This window comes from Syngnathoides biaculeatus, chromosome 18, assembly GCF_019802595.1.
Source record: "Syngnathoides biaculeatus isolate LvHL_M chromosome 18, ASM1980259v1, whole genome shotgun sequence".
NCBI classification, from domain to species: domain Eukaryota; kingdom Metazoa; phylum Chordata; class Actinopteri; order Syngnathiformes; family Syngnathidae; genus Syngnathoides; species Syngnathoides biaculeatus.
This window is the reverse complement of record NC_084657.1, coordinates 6,431,237-6,446,605: the sequence shown is the minus strand read 5'-3', so window position 1 is coordinate 6,446,605 and position 15,369 is coordinate 6,431,237. Positions and strand designations below refer to the sequence as shown.

The 15,369-nt window shown below is 44.1% G+C and overlaps 1 long non-coding RNA gene and 4 other non-coding genes across 5 annotated transcripts; 2 read left to right on the top strand and 3 right to left on the bottom strand.

The window, feature by feature from the left end:
* Nucleotides 1-5,589: 5,589 nt before the first annotated feature.
* LOC133491337 (uncharacterized) lies at nt 5,590-10,689 on the bottom strand. Its single transcript, XR_009792388.1, has 4 exons — nt 10,592-10,689; nt 7,642-7,702; nt 5,837-6,006; nt 5,590-5,724 (listed from the first exon to the last, which is right to left on the bottom strand). It is a non-coding gene; the product is annotated as an uncharacterized LOC133491337 (long non-coding RNA).
* Nucleotides 8,472-8,635, bottom strand: LOC133492341 (U1 spliceosomal RNA). The gene has a single exon (XR_009792624.1). It is a non-coding gene; the product is annotated as a U1 spliceosomal RNA (small nuclear RNA).
* A 360-nt stretch (nt 10,690-11,049) lies between the features above and the next one.
* Nucleotides 11,050-11,122, top strand: trnak-cuu (transfer RNA lysine (anticodon CUU)). Its single transcript has one exon. It is a non-coding gene; the product is annotated as a tRNA-Lys (tRNA).
* Nucleotides 11,123-13,964: 2,842 nt separating this feature from the next.
* On the bottom strand, nt 13,965-14,038 carry trnan-guu (transfer RNA asparagine (anticodon GUU)). The gene has a single exon. It is a non-coding gene; the product is annotated as a tRNA-Asn (tRNA).
* Nucleotides 14,039-14,720: 682 nt separating this feature from the next.
* On the top strand, nt 14,721-14,792 carry trnae-cuc (transfer RNA glutamic acid (anticodon CUC)). Its single transcript has one exon. It is a non-coding gene; the product is annotated as a tRNA-Glu (tRNA).
* The last annotated feature ends 577 nt before the right edge of the window (nt 14,793-15,369 follow it).

Sequence of the window (15,369 nt, the reverse complement as noted above, 5' to 3'; positions counted from 1 at the left end):
TATAGAACAAGAATATTAGTGGGTTGATACAAAAGGCTCATCCTGTATACATGAGTTGTTAGAATAAATGAGTAGCCCCACACCCAGTAAAAGAATCCCAAGAGTGTTTGCCTACAGACACAAGGAAGTAAATTCACACCAAAGACTGACGAGAATATTTAAAAACTGCTGTGTCTGCAGCGTGGAGGTGAAGGACCACACACGATATATTGAAGATGGAAACCAGGAACAGGGGTAAACCCGAGAGCAACCCTGTGGACAGGACACATCCCACGACGAGGGAGCCAGGGTGATCCACCCCTTCTCCCCACGAGTCACCCCAAAAAATGGCCACTGACAGTGGATGGACCACACCCCCAGAAGAACAGAAACCCCCCCCCTACAACCTGCAGGGCCCGAAATTGAGTCAGTCTTGGCCCAGCCCGAGGACAGGATAAAAGAACTTATTTGTTGGAAAGGGGGAGGGGGGGCAGACAGGGGCACCTGACAATAGAACGATGAGGGACCCAGGGAGCACGCATGGGCCATGAGAGGGGAGCCCTCACAACAAGTAGCCATCCAGCCCGAGGCCTCAGGAGCGCCGCCATGTCGCTAAGTATGAAACCGACCACCCCCTGTTACAATGACTGCCTGGTCCCCAGTTGGCAGTCATTGGTCCTACCCCATGAATCAGTGCCCCATCATCCCCACACACAGAACCTGGTCCGACTGCCGCAGACTCCCAACCCATCACCCCCAGGACTTCCAACCCCAACCCGCCCCTGAGTATGAGAGGTGAACCTGTCCCAATTGATCTTTCTTCAGATTCCCATCGAAAGAAAAGAAAAGAAACAGGTGGCTGCAGCTCATAAGGTACAGTAACTAAATCACATGGTATATGCCTGCTAAAGGATGTACAACAGTACTTACTTCAAATATCCCCATATACACTTACTCATCCATGGAAATGTCTTGGTATGTGTCCCAGTATTGGCCTGAAACACAGTTGTATGTCACTAAAAAAAAAGGTTACCAGCTTTGTCGTGTTCAGCGCTAAAACACATGTGCTTTTGTATGGGTCCGAAAGTAGAATTATCACGTGTCTCACTTCGTCACACTTAGCAAGAGCATGACAAAGTGCAAGAAGCCACACAAGACCTTGGACCTAAAAGGGATGGCCCTCGACCTACGACCCGTCTTGGTGAGAGCAGTAATGTGGTCCAGCAACCGCAGCCGAATCTGGACGATGCTTCCAGTTAAAGGTGTTTTCAGACACTCAATTTTACTGCCATGTTTGTGTCCACAACATAATATTCATATTCATTGTGAACACGGGGTTGAAGGGAATATAGTCAAGAGAAAATACTAGATCTGCTAAATCTAACTTTAAATGATAATTACTTGATGTTCAATACCCTGAGGAGATCTAAGTTTAAAGGTGATTGTGCACTTTTTATAAAACAAATTAAAAAATACAGAATGTGAGCAATATATATGTTCAAGTTCAACAAATAGAGGAAATCTCATTGAATGGTTAAATCTAGATTACAAATTGTGGTGGCATGCAACGAAGATAGCCAACAACATAGGGCTCCATCAAACTTGAATGGGTGTAATCTGCCTTTTCCTGAAGTTCGCGAGTATAGGCTCCAGTTCTCTCCCCGGATAAAGCCGAAGGGTTTCTGTCAGGAAGGTCATCCGGTCTAAAAACGGTGCCAAACAAGTCTGAGCATTCATCTGTGGCGACCCCGAACAGGACAGGCCGAAAGAAATGCATACATACCGGTTCCATTGCAATGTCATCGCCAGCATGCTTTGTGAAGGAGGTTAGATTTCATACATGGCAATCCTACAGCCCATTATCTGATATGGTATGACAATAATATCGGACTGCAAGGTAGGAGAATGTGATTCAGTTTACAAAATCTGAACCTACTTGGAAAATATGAGCATCTCCAATCCCCTGACCCTGATTCGATTGAGGTGAGACCAGTGAAATTAACTTTTTTTTTTTTTTTTTTCAAATGAGTCACATGGTTACGCAAAGGATTCATGGGAAGTCCCGAGTGTGTATTTTACCTGAGAAAGTTTAAGGTACACCCATTTGGAAAAAAGCTCAAGATAAAACTGAGGAACATTCCATTTGCAGGACAAGGTCCAGCAGATGACATTGCAGGTAACACATCGTACATTCGTAGGAAACATTACTTTGGGAAATTTCAAAGCTATTTGGTGGGTCTGTGGGGATAAGGCAGATATATTTTTGCCTTATGAATGGAGTGGTTGTTACTATCCAGAACAACAACAACAACTCAAAGATATGATGCTGTGCAATTTGATGATGGCAACCCAAAGATGAGATTGTTTATTCATTATGCCAAATACACTTTTTCATTAGTTGATGGTAAAATAAACGTCCAGTCATCCATCCATTTTCTGAGGTACTTACAGTATCCTGATGAGGGTTGAGAAAGTGCAGGAGCCAATCCCAGCAGTCCTTGAGGAGGAGCATGCTCCACCCTGAACAGGTTGCTAATCAATCACAGGACACATGGAGACAGACATCAGTCACACTCACAATCAAACTTGGCGGCAATTTAGAGTCTCCAATTAATGCATGTTTTTGGGATGTGGGAGGAAACCGGAGTGCCTGGAGAAAATCCACAGAGCCCAACACTTTACAACTGCGCCACCGTTCTGCCTCTGGTTGTTTTTCTGATAATCGACTAATAATAATTCCCCCTGCTCTCTTGTATGCACAATATATCAACCTTTCTCCTAATCATCATGTCAACCAAATCCTGAGCTTTTCCTCTTCCAGTCCCAACATTCAAAATCCCTACACTCAGTTGTAGGGTCTGTGCATTCCTCTTCTTCTGCCGATGAATCTGCTTTCCTCCTCTTCTTGGTCTTCGACCCACAGTTGCTGAATTTCCACCGATGCCCTGCAGGTTAGCAGTGCCGCGGGCGGGCGTTGTTTATCCAGGCCACGACTGATCCGGTATGATATTCTTCAGATGAACGCTCATCTTTATTCGCCACAGTTTTACGCAAGATGCCCCTCCAGACTCAACGCTCTGCATTTATCCGGGCTTGGGCCCGGCCTACAGATTGCTCTTGTTTGTGCCCCTGTAGGGCTGCATTGAAGACATTAGACATAACAACCTGAATTGCAAATTTCAGCCTTATCACTCGATTTTGTATTCTTTTCCCCTCCAAGACATTCTCAAATATTCTTCTTTTAAAACAACCCCGACTCCATTTCTCTTCCCAACTACACCATGTTGAATTTATCGAACACCCTGTTCGACCGGCAGTACTTGAATTTTCAGCAGCACCCTGCAAGTTTACAGTGCCAGGGGTGGATGTGGTAAACACACGAGACCATGCGGTATGGATGAAAACGTATATTTGTTTGGCAAAGTTTTGAACTGGACAACCTCACCGACACTATGCTCTGCATTTATCCTGCTGTGTGACCAGCCGAAAGTGTACACTTTTTTGGTCTGGGGACACAAGATTGAAAGCAATCATTCATTCATGTGAACACACTTGGCTCGAACCAAACAACATTCCCTGACCGGGAATCAAACCCGGGCCACAGAAGTGAGAGTGGTGAATCCTAACCACTAGACCATCAGGGACTTCAGTAGGTTTTATGCTCCAGCATGCCTGTGAAACATGTGAGGATAAGCGATACAATTGCTGAATGGATAATGCATTGCAAGAATTGTTGATTCTTGTTGTCTCTGTGACCTGATTTTGTGAATTGCACTTGAAAAAAGTCATGCATAGTTATTGCACATATTATTTGATATGTGAACAGATGAGAATGACCAAACCCTCAAAGTGGGGGTGTGTAGGGGTGGATTTTATGACATTTTCTTACATGAATTTTCTTTGTGTTTTAAGAACAGATCTCTAAAAATGTAACAACTTGTTAGCATCAGCTTTGTTTGTCAGAGATCGAAGATATTCAAAGTTTCAACAGACCTTAACTCTCTGATTAAACCACACCTTTTCATGGTGTTGCTTGGGGTTTATATGACTGTGTCATAGTGTCACAGATAGGGCCAAATTCTGAACCATTCATCTATTTTCATAGCCGCTTATCCTCACAAGGGTTGCGGGAGTGCTGGTGCATTTCCCAGCGGGAAACGGGCCGGAGGCGAGGTTACACTTTGAACTGGTTGCCAGGCAATCGCAGGGCACATGAAGACAGACAAGAGTCAAACTCACAATCACACCTTGGGGCAATTTAGAGTGTCCAATTAATGTTGCATTTTTGGGATGTGGGAGGACAACAGAGTGCCCAGAGAAAAGTCACATAGCATAGAACATGCAAACTCCATACAGGGATTGAACCCAGGTCCTCAGAATTGGAAGGACAGCACTTTCCAGCTGCACCAACATGGCAAACTCTGAACTACCTTACCACATTTGTGGAAGGGCTGTAATTCTCCTTCTGTGTGACAATGGCCCAAAAGTACCACTGTCAGTTGAAAAGCAGGAAACAGGTCGTCATTGAGCGAGGCAGGACCATTGATTTTTTTTAATCAGAATGTTGAGCAAATAACTCTTCAACTTGTGGCCACAATATTATACGAGATCAACTGAATATTATTCCAGTGGCACGGTGGAGCAACTGGTTTGAGCAATGGTATCCCAGTTCTGAGCTCCAGGGTTCAAACCCCATCCCCACCTTTGTGGAGTTTGCATGTTCTCCCCATGCCTGAATGGGCACTCTGGTTTCCTCCCACATCCCCAAAACATGTATTAATTGGATACCCTAAATTGCCCCCAAGTGTGATTGTGAGTTCGCCTTTTGTCCGTCTCCATGTGCCCTGCGATTGGCTAGCAACATGTTCAGGGTGGAGCATGTCTCCTCCTCGAGGACGGCTGGCCAGCAGCCAGCCTCTTGCAAAAACCCAGTTTTCAACATTCAATGTGAAAAACTGACGGATAATGCAGCTAAAACTGTCATTGTCAGAATGTTTAATGAGACAGTGAGTGCAAATGACATTATTTATTGATTGGGTCGATATTGCACGGTGAAAGGCCAAGCTATGAAGGTGAGAGATGACACTTAATCATTTGCTGTTGCTCAAGGTCAAGCCAGAGTTGCCGCCAGGACTGTTCTGTAAGGACGATCAAAATGTGAACCCCAGATGGAAGCAAGTACAGCATCTGGCTGATGTCTTCTGGAAACGTTGGTGGAAAGAATACCTCACACAGCTTCAAGAATGTCAAGGATGGTCTACGCCTGGAAGAAATCTTTGTGTTGATGATGTGGTGCTTGTTATGGTTGATACATCACCCAGAAATTCTTGGCCACTTGCAAGAATTGTGGCAACTTACCCTCACAAGAACGGGTTTGTTTGTCAAGTGAAAGTGAACACAAATGGGCTTTGTCAGCCAGTAACGAAGATGTCTTCTTCAAGAGACAAAAAATAATTGTATGGAGTGTAAAGCCTGTTTTTTGTCTTTTTCTTGTGCACAGGGCTCAGAGAATATTTGAACATCTGAACTCTGATGTAAATCTACTGTATGTAAAATGTGTCCAGGGATCCTTGACTCAAGCACAAACATTACATAGTAAAATGCTTAATGAGTGGAATATTTATTTTGAAACTGGGAGAGGTCTTCTTCAAAAAGTGGAAGAAACTTCAACAGACAGTTGAAAGTCAAAAGGAGATTGCAGGAACAAATCCCACTCCATCTCATGTGCTCAGCAAGCAAATTTCCCTGTTTTGCCAAGAATACAAGAAAAGAAAATTACCAAATTAATTCAAAATGAATTCAACAGAAAACCGAAAGGCAAATGGAGAATGTGGGTATCAAACCTACTCCCCCTCACCTGCTAAGCGAGGGCTCTTCCTCTTCAGCTGGTTCCCTTGTTTCCCTGAAAACAACATCCATCCATCCATTTCCTCAACCGCTTCTCCTCACGAGGGTCGCGGGAGGGGTGGTGCCGATCCCAGCTGTCAACGGGCAGGAGGCGGGGTACACCCTGAACTGGTTGCCAGCCTGTTGCAGGGCACATTGAGACAAACAGCCACACTCACAATCACACCTCGGAGCAATTTAGAGTGTCCAATTCATGTTGCATGTTTAGGGGATGTGGGAGGAAACCGAAGAAAACCTATTCAGGCTTGGAGTTTGTACATTCACACATGAAGCTGGCATCACCTCTGTGTCCATTTGCGTGCACCATCATAGCGAAAAGCTTCTTCATCATGTTTGCCTTGATTTTTACACTCCACTATTTGACCAGAATCTGTCGATTGCAGAGCTCTTCTGGGTTTTTATTTCGTAAGCATTTCTTTCATGTATTCAGGACCTAAACGGTGTCGTGATTTCTAGACCAGCTCTGGTACCAGTCCTCTTGAGAGGGTTTGGACTCTCTTCCACTCTGGAGTTGCCGACGGTGAGAGGCACCAAGCAGGTGTGGTTTCCCTGTTCTCTGCCTGTACGTTTGGGTTCACCCGGCGGTCGAGACGGTACCCTCCCACCGCTTTCGGGTAGTGGGGACGGGTCCTAACTGTTGTTTGCGCCTATGCACCAAACAGAACTTCAGAGTATCCACCCTTTTTGGAGTCCTTCGAGGGAGTGCAAGAAAACGCTCCTGCTGGGGACTCCATCATTCTGCAGGGGGACTTCAACGGTCACATGAGATCTGGAAAGGTGTGATTGAAAGGAACGAACCCCTTCATCAGAACGCGAATGGTTTTCTGTTTTTGGACTTCTGTACTCATCACACTTTTTCCATCACAAACACCATGTTCAAGTATAAGGCTGTCCATACGTGCAGATGGTGCACCCGAGGTCGCTGTTCAATTTCTTTGACTTTGCGGTTGTTTCATCCGCCAGAAGATTTGGATGAGAAGAAAGAAGTCCTGGCGTCCCTGCTAAAGAACATGCCCCGACTTCAGGAGACAACCAAAAGTCAAATGGAGAGTGCAGGCATTGATCCCGCGACATCTCACATGCAAAACGAGTGCTCTAACACTTGCGCAAATTCCCATTTTCTCAAACAGCAACAAAAACAAGCAGCCAAATTATGTCAACCAGCAGAACAGAGAGCCAAATGGAGAATGAGGAAACATGCAGAGCGAGTAAACAAAACTGACATAGAGTACAAACACATAGTAGAATCAGGAAGGGATCACATATGTAACTAGTAGGCCACAGTGAGAATTGAATTCACGACCCCTGGTTTATAAGACCAATGCTCTTTTTGCATTGTTTCATCGCTTTAATCATCCAACAAATGTAATTTGACCAATTTAACAGGTGAATTTAAAATGTTGTTTTTAATGGTGATTTTATTTATTCTGCAAAAATGTATCTTTGCCCTGTCTGTAAAGTGAATAAAGGAACTGATATCGACAAGTTTGGAAAGGGTTTCAAAGGCCCTTTCTAAATCTTTAGGAGTCCAGCGAACCAAAGCAAGAGCAACTATCCTCAAATGGAAAAATCATGGAACAGTGGTAAACCTTCCCAAAAGTGGCCGGCCTACAAAGATTACCTAAAAAACAGCAATGGCGATCCAGGATGCCACAAAGGAACTCAAGACAACTTTAAAAGAACTGCAAGCCTCCCTTTCCTCAGTTAATAGTCATAGATAGTGAATGTGGATGAGGTGGTGTCCTCCAGCCTCACCTGCTGTGTCCTGCCCTTGAGGAAGTTGTAGATCTGTAGAAATGGCTGGCGAGACGCTGAGCTGGAGAAGTTTGGAGGAGAGAAGTTCAGGGATTACTGTTAAACGCAGAACCATGAATTCTGCTCTTTACAAGAAAAGGCTGGTGGTGAATATTCACCCATCAGCTTGTGATCTCAAATTGAAGCCCACTTGGGTTCTGCAGCAGGACAATGATCCAAAACAGACAAAAAAATTACAGTAACTTCTGAACACCTTTAAAGACAAAAATAATGTTGTGAGTGGTTTAGTCAGTCAGTCTTGATTTCAATTAAATGTATTGGCATGATCTTAAAAAAGCTGTTCATGTTGAATTAAGACAACTCTATAAGAAAGAAGAAAAATATCTCCAGAGACACGTAAAGACGAATTTCCAGTTATGGAAAATGAGTTCAGTTGTTGCTCCCGAGGGTGGCCCAACTAGTTATTTCGTTTCACGGGCATTACTTTGTCACACATCCAAGTAACTTTGAATATTCTTTTCTTCTAATAACTGAAATCATCATTAAAATAGCAATTTCAGTTCACTTTGGGGTGGCACGGTGATCCAGCGATGGCCTCAAAATTCTGAGGTTCACTCCCAGCCCCGTCTGTGTGTATGTTCTCCCCGTGCCTGCGTGAGTTTCCTCCCAGATAACAAAAATATGGGACATTAATTGGATACTAAAGCAACTCGATTGCGAAGAGGTATGATTGTGAGTATGGCTGGCAGTCAGTCCGGGGTGTACTCTGCCTTCTGCCGGATGACTGGCTAAATTCATCTAGTTTTTTAACATTGGTATTGACATGAGATCAGGGGAGAGCGCGGACGCAGTCACCCACTACCAGAAATTGTGCAGTCGAGATTCCCACATTTGGGGAATTTGCAGAGGTCAGCACAACCCAAGTGCACTGGTTGAGCCTCACCCTGGGAGAACAACCTTCTTGATCATGGTATCTCCCCTGCCAGGTAAGTATGTGACAAAATGGTGCGAGCACGCAAGTCACACCCGGTCACGCTAAATCAAGGGACGGTGTCATCACGATCACGAGAACAACCACACACACACACATCGGGCAAACCTTAACATAATGCATTAAAAATTATGCTTTCTATTTTAATTTTGAGTTTTAAGTGAGGTAGTAAATTGAAACCAAGAAAGCAGTGGAACATCGGGAGACAACAAACATCTTCACCTTAAATCGAATCTCGATGTTCCACTGGAACTGACAAGACTTCCTTTTCCAACAGTTGGATGTCCTTTTCAATACAATACTGCCACCTAGTGAGGCTTATTGCGCATGACAGCTTTGGCGATGTTTGGCATGAAGTCAATGAAGCATTCTCCAGTTGTTCTCAAATGATCACCCGCAACGTGCAATGTCCCGAGAGAGGTTGGTGGTTTGAGCCCACCAATTGACATCTCCACAATGCAATATTTACTGGGTTTTGAAGGATGTTAGGAGACCAAAAGCACTGAAAATTATGTCTCTTTGGTGCAATCGGTTAGTGTGTTCGGCTGTTAACTGAGAGGTTGATGGTTCGATCCCACCCAGTGACGTCTCCCCAATGTAATATTTACCTGGCTTTTGAAGGATGTCAGTTGATTAAAGAAAACAATAGAGATGACAAAGGTAGCTCCTCTGCAGCCCACCACAATTTAGCTCTTTGGAATTTGAGAGCCTTTTTTTTTTTAAATAAATTCGGCATCTTCCCACCATAAAATGTCAGTAACCATTTTCTTAATTATTCTGTCGATATACTCTGCCCAGTTCAAACTGACTTCCTTTTACAACTAAAAACTTTATCTTATCTACTGGTTCTATACAGTACATTCATCCGACAACTTCATCTTAATTCTAAGTAAAGAAAACAATTTTCGACTTGATCCCAGAACAATCGATTTTTCATGTTTGAGATTTTTGATCTACATTTATTTCACATCCAATCGAAGGCTAAATCCAACTCAGAAATTCGAACCTTGGCTAGTTCTAAAATATTATTTCCTCCATAAATGTGGTGTCGAAGGATCAGCACAAATTTGCACTTTTGCTTTATCCAAACAACTCATGAGTGAAAATGGAGTAGACGACAGGGGAGACCCAAGGTAGCTCCTCTGCAGCCCACCACAATTTAGTTATTTGGAATTTGAGGGCCTTTTTTTAAAAAAATGAACTCTAGAGTTGTAGATGAATAATGACTGTACAAATGTGATGGCCTTCATTTCAACTCCAGAGTCAACATGTCGAACAAACCGTAATGAAATTGGTTTAAAAATAAGCTGAAATCGAGCTAGCAAGGAGTCGAACACAGAATCTTCTGATTCGAAGTCAGACGCGCTTTCCATTACGCCAATAGCCCAGTGGTGGACAGAACCTGTCTGCTAGCCCATGTCTATTATTGTTACTCACACGCACTGTTCAAAAGCAGCAGTACTAAAAAAGTGCAACTGCAGGGATGCATTCCTGCCAGGACCCAGAACTGAAGTGGGGTTGCTGCAGCCACAACGTAGAGTACTCACCACAACACAATCACACGTTGTCTCGACAACCTGTCACAAAAGCTGTCTGTCTAAATTTGTTGACTGGCGAGGGTGAAAGGAGAACCTGCAGGACTTTGCACCAACACTCCACCGAAACAATGTAAGAGGCTGGGTCGGAATTAAACTGTCGATCAAGAAGATCAACAATTTCCGCCTTTAGCCCAAAGTTTGCTGGGAAAGACGAGAGCACTCCAGTAACTCTTGGCAGAACAAATTGGAAAATGGATGGATGTGTTTTATACCAAGGCATGAAACCGAAACTTGGACGTCATCTTCATAGCAGTCTGAAAAGTACTAGGGCATTGGTGGTGTAGTGGTTAATATAGCTGCCTTACAAACAGGTGACCTGGGTTTCATTCCCAGCCAAGTCATTCCTTTACTACAATCTCACCTTGTATGGAGTGGATGAAACTCTTGTGGTGATCATTGGATCTGGAGGCTTTTTTTTTTCTTCCTTGCCACTCCTGGGACAGAGCTCTGTTACGTCGGTTGATTGACAATGGTCTCCAGTCCCTTCGTTTCGTTTCGTTTTTGTAACATATGACTCACTGGGTAGCCAGCTGTTATGATTGTTCTCGTCAGATCAACGTCTGCTGGATGCCTGGGTGGGTCGACATGGATCGTCTGGCCCAGCTCCTCCATTATACCTTCTGAGCATGTTAGCATTTTGGCATGTGACCTGGTGGATTCTCATGTTTTCACTCACTCGACGTGTATGTTTATGGATGTGTGTGAGTGGTGAGTGTGCCTCTGTATGCGTGTAAGTCAAAAGAGGATGATGTGTGTGTGCATTTATACACTCCATCGCCATGGTAATTGGGATGGTGTCAAATGAAGTTGAATTAACATGCCCGGCTAGCTCAGTCGGTAGAGCGTGAGACTCTTAATCTCAGGGTTGTGGGTTCGAGCCCCACGTTGGGCGACTGGCTTTAGGAGTGGATGACATTTATGAAATGATTCACCAAATGTCCAAAAACTTGTCTCTTCTTTGGTAGTGGCCCATTTCCTCAACTCACTTCTACTGCACATGCACAACATACACACACATATCTTACTGCCACTTAAGCATTTCCAGTCTGCACAGGAAACCTGGTTTGCTGGGTCTCTACTTCATATTCGCTAGCATGCAAATGTCTCAGCATATGTGGAATAAGTCAACTTCTGTGTGCGAAGCAAACACCATGCCTATTCGCAATTGTTAATCTACAACCCATTTAAAGATTAAAAACAACAATTCAATTAAGAACACATTATACATATGCCAAACACTGCATGAAACATTATTTGGTTTGTATGAGATCAAAGTGATCCCAAACTTAAAAATGATGCTTATTGTTGGTAGTCATCAAACTTGCCACAATACTCTCAGTCTCACTTTCCAAATCTCGATCTCCACACAATCCCATTTTGAACCATTGTGATGCAACTTATATGCAGTAGTGTTCAAAATAAAAGCAGTCCAACGTCACCAAGCAAATTAATGCATGATTTCAGTTTGTTTGTTTTTTTGCAACTATTTAAGAGAGAGGCGGCAAGGTGGCGCAGCTGTTGAGTGTTGGCCTCACAGTTCTGCGGACCTGGGATCAAAGTCCAGCCCCACCTGTGTGGAGTTTGCATGTTCTCCCTGTACCTGCGTGGGTTTTCTCTGGGCAGGCCAGTTTCCTCCCACATCCCAAAAACATGCATTCCATGGAACCTCTAAATTGCCCCAAGATGTGATTTTGAGTAACCAGTTCAGGGTGAACCCCGCCATCTGCCTGAAGACAGCTCTGACAGCCTTCAACAGTCCAGTGACACTTGTGAGGATAAGTGGCAAAGAAAATGGATGGATGGATGAATGGATGGATACAACATCTCCTCTTAGGGTCAACATGCTCACATTTCACACCATAGTATCTTTGCCTTTCAATCTGTCTTTTAAAGGTTGAGGATGGTCTGGTGATTGACGTGAGAGTCAGCAAATGAGAATGTAGAGCGGGCTGACAGTTAACTTTAGCCATTCTAAATTGAACCAGGATATTTATTGGTCTATACATGAATCAAACACGTGTCAGAATTTTTTCTATTCAGTTCCTTCAAGAAAAAACTAAATTAATTGGAACATTGAAGAGTTGAACTGTTGTGCACCATTTTTTTTTCTTGGGATGAATTGTTCACTGTTTTCCAAACTGCTGCCTATTGTGAAGTGAATTGACTCATATAAAGGTTGGATGAAGTTTACACCAGGAAGTCAAAGTAAAAGCAAATCATCTAAATGATTGCTCGTACCTTAAAAAACTTGTGCAAGATCACTTTTGGAGGTGCCAATCGTCCAGGGGTGGGCAAACTATGGCCCGGGAGTACACGTTTCATGGAGCTCAAGTATGGACAGGACATACGTTGTCCTTTTCTCTGTTTTATCGACTAATTTGTTTACTCGATAGGGACTAGTATTCTTGACGTTTGGTTCTGCCGCAGTTACTCAGTTGCGCAAATGCACTCATTCCTCATGAGTGAGTGTGTTTCGTACTCACCATCGATGGCTTATCTATCTCCTGTTAAGCTGGTGCCACTTTATCTAGAGCAGAGCAATGCATTTTTTTTATTGGAAGCAGATGTATGATAATTATATTCACAATTATTCCTCCAGCCTTGTAGCCTGGTGATAAACCCTGGTGGTCACCCATGACATGGCTGACTGAGCCAGCACCAAATAAGTCATGGAATTCCTTTGAAGTCGACCTTTCTCTCTTACTTTCTAAGGTCAGACCTTAATCCTCCTCACTGAGCTTTTTCATCCATCCATCCATCCATCCATCCATCCATCCATCCATCCATCCATCCATTTCTTTCGCGCTTGTCCTCACAAGGGTCACGGGAAATGCTGGAGCCTATCCCAGCTGTCAAAAGGCAGGAGGCGCGGTACACCGTGAACTGGTTGCCAGCCAATCGCAGCGCACATAAAGACAAACAGCCACACACACAATCACATCTAAGGGCAATACAGAGATAATTGACATTTTTCTTAACAACAAACATACAAGCTGAACAGAAAGCCAAAAGGAGAAGGTGGTTTTTGAGCCACCATGCAGGGGAACCAATCAAAGTTTTCATTATGTGCTTGAAAAAAGCAGAATTTGTAGCTCATGTTATTTAGAGGTTCCAGTGAGACTCTAACTCTCGACCCCTCGTTGACTAGACCAATGCTCTAACCACTGAGCTATGGAGCCTCCGGCTTTGGCATGGGGGGAAAAGCTTTCGCCCCATCCGTCAGATGACTATGCTATTTCGTAGAGGATTCATTTTATGTTGGATGTTCTGAAGAAAGAATCTTTTTAGTAAAGGAACTGAACCAAATCAGTTTCTGAAATGATTCGATTTTTTGCTTTGTTGCCACCTGCCTATGATGCGATGAAAAAAAAAAAAAGCTCAGGCTGCAGAGAAATAATTGTATTTGGGACATAAAAGAAGTGCAACCCTCGCAAATAACAAGGGAACACTATATAAAGTTGAGTGAGTGATGACAATTGTTTCCTCTCTCATCTCTTTTATCTCTCATTTGTTTTATCTCTTTTGTGAGGTGAGGGTAACAATGGAGAGGTAAATTGACAGTTTAGCTTTTACACTTGGGGAATCGTCCGGAAGTGGGATCAAACCCCCAACCCCTCAGTTAACAGCCCAACACAATAAGCAATTGCGCCACAGAGACACGCTTAACTGTGCTTTTTGGGGCTTTTGATCTATTAACATCCAACAAAAGGCAGGCGAACGTTACATTTTGGAGACGTCCCTGGGTGGGCTCGAACCACCAACCTCTCAGTTAACAGCCGAACGCGCTAACCAATTGCGCCACAGAGACGCACGCAACTGTGCTTTTTGGGGCTTTTGATCTACTAACATCCTACAAAAGCCAGGTAACTGTTACATTGGGGGACCTGTCATGATGGCTGCCCATGAAGTCCTCCTTGTCAGGCCGAGGTATGTCAGCGCACTCAACATGACCCCGACAAGGTTGTGGCGCCCCTGAGTCAGTGAGTCATCTCTTCTGGGAGTGCAGTTCTGTCGTAGACCTGTGGGCGACACCCAGCCACCTTCAATTCCCAGACTTACCATCAAGGGAGGTCCTAAATGAGCAATTCGTGCTCTGTGGGGTGAGCCAGTCAAGGCATACAAAGGAGGAGTTTGAGAGGCACTGGCTCACCGTTGACACCTTCACAGATGCCATCTGGAACTCCAGAAACTTACTGGTATGGAGGCACAGACCCCCAGAAAATCCCTGGAAGAAAATGCTCTAAATAACACCCCTACATACCCACACTTTGAGGGTTTGGTCATTCTTTTCAAACTCAACCCGCTCATCTGTTCACATATCAAATAATATGTGCAGTAACTATGCATGACTTTTTGAAAGTGTAATTCACAAAATCAGGTCACAGACACAACAACAATCGACAATTCTTGCAATGCTTTATCCATTCAGCAGTTGTACCGCTTATCCTCACATGGTTCACAGGCATGCTGGAGCATAAAACCATCTGAAGTCCCTGATGATCTAGTGGTGAGGATTCAGCACTCTCACTGCTGTGGCCTGGGTTTGTTTCCCAGTCAGGGAATGTTGTTTGGTTCTAGCCAAGTGTGAACAAATGTTTGGAACGAAATTTGCCAAACAAATGTAAGTTTTCATCCATACCGCATAGTCTCATGTATTAACCGCATACAGACAATAAAACAACTTACCTTTGCTGACTCTACCTAAAACAAGAAATAAATACAATCAAAAAGCAATTCCGCTACAAAACACATCTTGTAACCTCCTAAAATAAATGGAATCCACTCCCATTTCCGGTTTGGGACTCAGGTAGGCAGGAGGCCACCACAATCTTAGCCAAAAGGCCAAAAGCGATGCCAGGGTGGTTCAGAATTTGGGTGGCATGGTGGTGCATCTGGAAAGCGTTGGTCTCACAGTTCTGAGGACCCAGGTTAAATCCCGGCCCTCCCTGTGTGGAGGTTGCATGTTCTCCCTGTGCCTGCGTGGCTTTTCTCCGGGCACTTCATCTTCCAAAAACATGCATTAATTGGACACTCTGAATTGTCCTGAGGTGTGATTGTGAGTGCGATTGGTTGTCTGTCTCCCTGTGCCCTCTAATTTGCTGGCAACTAGTCCAGGGAGTACCTCGCCTCCTGCCCGTT